Here is a 6,854-nt window from a genome sequence, read left to right on the forward strand (position 1 = left end):
CCCGAGCTCTCGCCGCGCTCGGAGCAGTGTCGCCGCGTCTGGCCGTCGCTGCTGCTGATCTAGATGGGGTTGGCACCGGCCTCCTGTGGCCCGCTGTTGATGATGGCGTCTGCCACAGGAGGGTGTAGATAGGGTCCTTCTTAGTTTTAGCTTTCATTCCCTGCGAAGAATCATGAGGCGCCCCGTGGGGGCATATAAGGTTCCGTAATGTCTTTTGTGCTTATCTTCCCTGTTATGAAGATTTAGTGAACGCGCGTCCCGTTAAGGCTCGGCCCCCCTTTCTTTTCCCGCGATAGCTTGTTGCTCTACGCCGACAGGTCCCGGTCCCCAGACAAGCTACAGCCGTCGCTAGTATGCCAGGTCTCGTGTCGTGGTCAAGGCCAAGAGGTGTCCGGCCCGAGGTCCAGTAAGAGCCCCAGAGACGCGATGCTCACACTACTAGAAAAAACCTTACCAATAGCGTGGGTTTTTGGACTACTAGTAGCATAGGTTCCCATGCTGCTGCTATGACGCTACAACTATTTTTAGCAATAGCGTGTATTTTACCCCATGCTACTAATAAACAAACATATCAGTAGCGCTGGTGCCCCACGCTACTACTATTTCAAACTGCGCTACTACTAACAGCATAGTAGTAGCCCGTCTATGATACACCCACGCTACCAGTAACAAATTAGGATTTAAAAAAATCTACCTATTTCATTATAGTACTCACATACATGCATTTCATGATACACACATGTTATGCATACAGTCAAACATACATATCTGATATAGATAATTAATACACACACACACACACACATATATATCCATTATACACCACACGTATAGGTCGCCGGCGCCTCCACAAGCCCGTTGAAGGTGTTGATGTCATCGTCGTTGCCTCCGCAGCAGCACCGTGACGACACCGTCGTCGTCCCCGCATCACCGTGATGATGTCGTCGTCGTCGTCGTCGCCGCAGCCCCGTGACAATGTCGATGTCGTCGTCATCGTTGCCGCCGCAACTTCATGTCCACGTGTTCCCTACTAAGAACTCACAAATCCTGGAATTAAACAATGAACCAAGACCACTACTAGGAACTCACAAAGATCCTGTAGCATTAGTACAGTATAACAATAACCTATAGATCAGTAAGTAATAATAGCAGAAACAAAAGCATATAGCAGCAGCATAGTATATATATATGAATTATAAGTAGTACCAAACAGATCAATCCTAGAAATTGGGGAAAACCCAACTTAAGAAGGATACAATGCTAGGCATGACCACGAGTGAAATGAGATTTAGACAACTTTGCTTTCCACCGGCTAGAAGCTAGATCCACATCAACCATTCTCAGCTTCACTGTCAGCGTTTCAATCCACTAGATGACCCGTTGCCGATGGCGCAAAGGGCGAGAATGAACCAAGGACTGACAACTTGATCGAGGAAGAAACTTCATTTCATTTATAGCATTTGGCAGATTAGAATAAAAATGAAGTACCATCAGGTTGATCTCTAATTTTCACTGAACTAACAAAAACACATTTTACACTGCCCGCGTACTACTATGACTGTCCATTTGGAGTAGAATTTGTAAGTGAATGTTTATCTACTGCTGCACTCAAGTTAACTTGAATTGGGTCGGATGAATCAGATACTTCTGCCATTGGCATGAACAGGCCAATAGGGCATGCACACTGTACTGCCACTTCTGCTTCAGAAGTAAAACTTTTTGTATCTTTGATCATGTTTCTAAGAAAAAGTATCAAGGGAACCAGCTCTGAGGATAAATAAACAACCAAATTTACAAGTGTGTACTTTAGGTACCTGTTGGCAACGACATTGATCACCTGGTCTCTGCAGAACACATCCAACTCTTCCGGCGATCCTGCAACACGTGGCCACCCCACCCCATGCCTGAAATCCTCAATGCTCCATCCAACCTCTGAGTGGCAATAAGGCGAAACCAAGATCGATGTCATGATGAAGCTTTCCAAAAAAATCTGTTTCTATGCACTAATTGTGCCGAACCGCTAAGGAAAAAAACAGATGCCTCATAAAGTTCCCCTCTAATTGTGAGATTGTCAGATTCACACAGGAAAGTTGCTTCGAACATTAACTGCAATAGAATGTGTGAGTTCCAAAAGTTCCCCTCTAATTGTTACACATATAATTGGTGCAAGCAAACTTGGCACTAAAAGCAAGATATTTTATCGCTACCAAATGCCTCATAAAGTAGCACCAAGCTACAGAATCAGTTTGTACCAAGCTAGATTGTGTTCGAATTTTATAGGAAGGATAGTTCGCTAGGCAGTAGGACACAACATGCAAAGTAAACTAAAGTGATCAAGTAGGTAAATATAAAAAATTGAGCAGATTGACCACTATTATGCTCAAAGTAAGATTACTAATTACTAAACAAGCACTACTACAGTACCATGCTGAATCTAAAGTGAATATGGATTCAACCTTAGGCAGTGCAACTCTTGGTTGTTGTTATAATGAACACTCTGCTACCCAGTCACCCCCATTTTTACTGTTATTAGTTATCTCATCATTTATATGCCTATGCATGAACAATAGTAGAAAGTATTACTGAAATTGAGCCAATCTTTGAGAGGGTTGTTACCTTCACATTGATACCAAGGCTATCCACAACCAGAATAGAAGCAAAATTCACCTGAAATAACTTACATATGTCATCCCTCAATATATTTAAATGGAAACATTAACATTTCTCTTTTTCTGCAGTTAACAAATATCCTGATACAACTCAAGATGGTGTGAAGCAGCCATATAATGGTTTTTCATTGGAAAAATACTAAGCTTCAATGCTACTGCATCCTTCTCTCCCATATACTTGCTCGAGGATTTGGTGAATTTAGCATCTCACGAGATTCAGCAAACTGCAGTTATTACAGAATACCATTACGATGCAACTAAAAGAACAATGATAGGCTGATTGAAGAATGAATTGACTCAGGCCCATGATGCATATTTATTGACATTTGGCCTCAACTTAGCAGCAGTAGTGAGTAGTGGAAGAAGGGGAGGGAGATGGAGATATACCTGCCGTGGTGGGTCATCATGGCCATGCTTGAGCTCGTGCCCGACCTCTTGGTCGCCCTAGGAGCAGGCCCCTCCTCCTCGAGCAGAGCAGGGCTGGCGGCTAGGTGTGCCCCCTCCTCCTCCGCGCCATGGTGACCTGTAGCAAAGGCACAGATAGGAGGAGAAGGTGAGGAGGAGAGGGCGGATCCAAGCAAGGAAGGAGGGGAATGGCCTAACTGGGCAACGTCGGTGACGGATCCCGCAAGCGCCGGCCTCGCCATCGCTGATTGTGGTGGATTCCGGCAAGAACACGGGAGGCGCCCGAAACCCTAGCCGCGGGCAATGATGTACGCCTTGAGGCACGGATCTGGACGAGGGGGGGGGGGGGGGGGGGGATTGGAGCTTGGGGGCGTGTAGCGCGCGGCCGGAGCTCGCCGGAACCGGCCGGCGTTGGTGGCGGCGGCGGGGAAGAGATCATGGGGGTGAGGTTAGAGAGTTTTTTTTGAAGGATTCACGAGAGAGTTCGGTGGGGTGGGAGTGGATCGGGGTAGCAGTAGCGTGGGATGTATCACCTGCGTTATTGCTTTTCATCTAGTAAGGGCATCTCCAGCCGCGCCCCCAAGAAGGTCCCTCAGGCGTCTTTTCATCAGTCGGTGTCAAAAAATCGGCTCAGTTGCACCCTCAAGAGCCCAGTTTTCGCCGGCTCGGGCCGAAATTGGCGCCGGCGGACCCAACCCGAACCTGGCGCGCTGGGGTCGCTCGGGGGCGCCAGGCGAATCGTTTTTGGCGTGAAGAGCTGCGGGCCTACCGCGTCAGCGACTCTACCCTCTTCTCGCCTCTTCGTCGTCCTCATCGCCTCGTTTCCCGCGGCGAATCAATGCCAAAGCTGTCGCGCGCTGCCGCGCTGGTCAGCCTCCATTGATGCCTCACGGACGGCGCAGTGAAGGCTGAGCGGTGCGTCCCTCGGACGCCACACAATCACGCCACACGTAACGCGCCGGCCAAGCCTACCACACGGCGTCTCCGCCTATAAAAGCCGACTGCAAGCGCGCTGGAGAGACTCACCCCGATCATCCACCGACGATGCGCTCATTTCTCCCCCTTTCCTCCTCTCGCCGTCACTAGTTGAGAAAGCATGGCCGAGCGTTTCCCAGGCGACGGCGCGGCGGCGAACGGATTCGGGCGCCGTCATCTGCACGACGACGAGGCTCACCTCCTTTTCGAGGCCGAGTACCCGGTCCCGCCGGACATGCAGGTGCCCGGGTCTTGGAGGATCAGCGCCAGCGGCGTGCCGGTGCCACCACCACCCACCGGGGCGACGCGGCGTGCGGAGATCGCATGAATCCACGCGTCCCTGCCGCGAGCGGCGAGGGAGGGGCCACTGTACGTCCCCGACAGCCCGCTCTAGGAGCCCTACTTCCGCCGCCGTCACGCCGAGCAGCTCGAGGCCACCAACGGCGTCGTGCCCTCCGGCAGGCTCAACTCCGATGGCCGGCGCCGGTGGTGGGGCGTGCCCGGCCGCACGTTGGAGGCCGTCCTCGAGTACATCGAGGGCGACAACACGCCGCACCTCGAGTACCCCGCTCCCCCGTCCTTCTCACGCCGCCGGGGAAGCTCCTGGACGCCGAGGCGCATGGAGACCGGGGCGTCCTCCTCCTCGTTCGGCGGCTCTCCCTGCCTCCACCTCCGCCCCGTCAAGCCGGACCCCCAGGACACGCCTGTCAGCGCGCGTACCCGCAGCTCCGGCGGCTCTCCCTGCCTCCACCTCCGCCCCGTCAAGCCGGAGCCCCAGGACACGCCTGTCAGCGCGCGTACCCGCCGCTCGGGCGCCCTCATCGAGCCCAAGGTGGAGTCCAGCCTCCCCCCGAAGTACGAGGAGATAGGCCGGCGTGGCTTCTCCGATGAGGACGCCATGCGGTGGTCGCACGACGACTACGTGCGCGAGGAGATGGTCCGGCAGCCCGGGCCCTGGAGGAGATCACCGCCCGCAAACGTGGGCGCGAGGACGATGACGGTGTCATCATCCTCGATAGCGATGACGACGACGCCCCCGGACCGTCCAACCCGCCGCGCCAACCGGGGGAGAGATGCAGCAAGGACGGCGGAGGCGTAGGCGGGCGCGACGACGACGATGACAGCGGCGGTAACTACACGCGGTTCTACAGCCTCCTCGGCATGTAGAACCGCGTGGGCGGGCGGCGAGGCGGGCGGCGAGGGAGACGGCGGGAGTAGCTCGCGGTAGTTTTTTTTCTTTTTTTGTAAAATATGTTTAAATTTGAATGAACTCGCCCGTGTTTGCGTTGTGTTTGCGCTGAATTTGAACATTTTAAAAACCCGTGGGGGGCCGCGACTGGGGGGCATCACGCCCCCAGTGCGCGGTTTAGCGCCGGTGCGCCCCCAGGGGGCGATTTTTTGCCCCTCCTGGGGGGCCAACGGTTGGAGATGCCCTAATAGCGCAGGTTTTACTACATGCGCTACTGCTACATTTTGTTCACGGGAGATATTACTAATAGCGTGTTTTTTTGCTATGTACTACCTGTAATACTTACTAGTAGCGAGGGGATAATATAGTGCGCTACTAGTAATTAGCAGTAGTGTGGGCTAATATAACGCGCTACTAGTAAGCGTCTATCTATAAGCTATTTCCTAGTAGTGTCAGGAAGTCCCCCTTAGCGCTCAAGCAACCACGGTAAGGGAAGAAAGGGAGTTGACGTGGCCGCAACGGGGTTGCGGCAAGGCGTGAGTGACCATAAGGCTCAGACATTTAGCCGATACGATGGCGAGACTTATCTTGTGAACTTCGTGGCGATTCCTGACGTTGCGCTAGGGCCGCGCGCCAACTTGTGCGGCATAGCCAGGCCGGCCCATACGGGTTTCCCTCCTCCCATGCTCTCCTTAGTTCTCTGCGTCCTCAAGTCCCAGCCCTCGAGCAAGCTCAGCCGCCGCTGGTATGCCAGGTCGCGATGCCGTGGCAAGGCCAGGGGGTGAGGGCTGGAGAGCCCGTAAGAGCTCCTGAGTCGCGATGCTCAGGAGCCCCCCTTTTAATGCGCAAGCAAAGAGTACGAGAGAAAAGGAGACACGCGGTGCCGCCTGCTATCCTCCCCGCGGGGTCCCTATGAACAGGCACAAGAAGAACATGGTTTGCCGTTACAGCCGCCAGCCTGCCGCTGGTTGGTCCGCACGAAGTGAAGGCACTGAGGGCCTGGTGAGGTGACGTGCACGGGGCTTGCCGCGAGCCAGAGCTCGACCACTCAGATTTGTCGACGTGGCAGGGACGGACCCATGCACCAGCGTCGTGCCTGTGAGGAGGCCCCGTGGGAGGCGATGATCGAGCAGGTGATAACCATAGGCAGGTTAAGCAGGGAAGGCAAATCAGCTTGGGTAAATGCAGGAACATACATGCCACTGGGTCCGGCCCGACCGGCTTGGGGATGATGCAGACCGAGGGGCGCCCCCAGCAAGGTAAGCTAAAGACATGAGCAAAAGGGATACATGCCACAGGGACGGACCCATGTGGCCTGGGAATAATGCAGCCCAAGGGGCACTCCCAGCTTAAACGAGCTTGGAAGATGTCACCTGATTCTGTAGACAAAGCAGAGTTGGTGCAGCTGAAGGCGTGCGTCGAAGAAATGACTCCTCATGAGCCACCGGAGCCCTTAGCCTCAGGAGGCTCTGGGGGCTCAGGAGGCTCCCTGAAGACCGTCTCCGTTTCCTCTAGGACGGCACGGTACCTGGCCTCTCGAGCCGCCAAGTCACACCGCATGTTGCGCTGATAGGCCGACGCCACGCTCGGCAAGCCGAGGGGCATGCGAACATAGC

General features: G+C 54.0%; 1 long non-coding RNA gene across 1 annotated transcript; it reads right to left on the reverse strand.

Annotated features, from left to right (window-relative positions):
• Window positions 1-679: 679 nt before the first annotated feature.
• LOC125537243 lies at window positions 680-3,582 on the reverse strand. Its single transcript, XR_007295723.1, has 5 exons — window positions 3,273-3,582; window positions 3,057-3,192; window positions 2,617-2,893; window positions 1,815-1,932; window positions 680-1,030 (listed from the first exon to the last, which is right to left on the reverse strand). It is a non-coding gene; the product is annotated as an uncharacterized LOC125537243 (long non-coding RNA).
• Window positions 3,583-6,854: the final 3,272 nt, after the last annotated feature.

The sequence above is a fragment of the Triticum urartu genome, chromosome 2, assembly GCF_003073215.2.
Source record: "Triticum urartu cultivar G1812 chromosome 2, Tu2.1, whole genome shotgun sequence".
Taxonomy (NCBI): domain Eukaryota; kingdom Viridiplantae; phylum Streptophyta; class Magnoliopsida; order Poales; family Poaceae; genus Triticum; species Triticum urartu.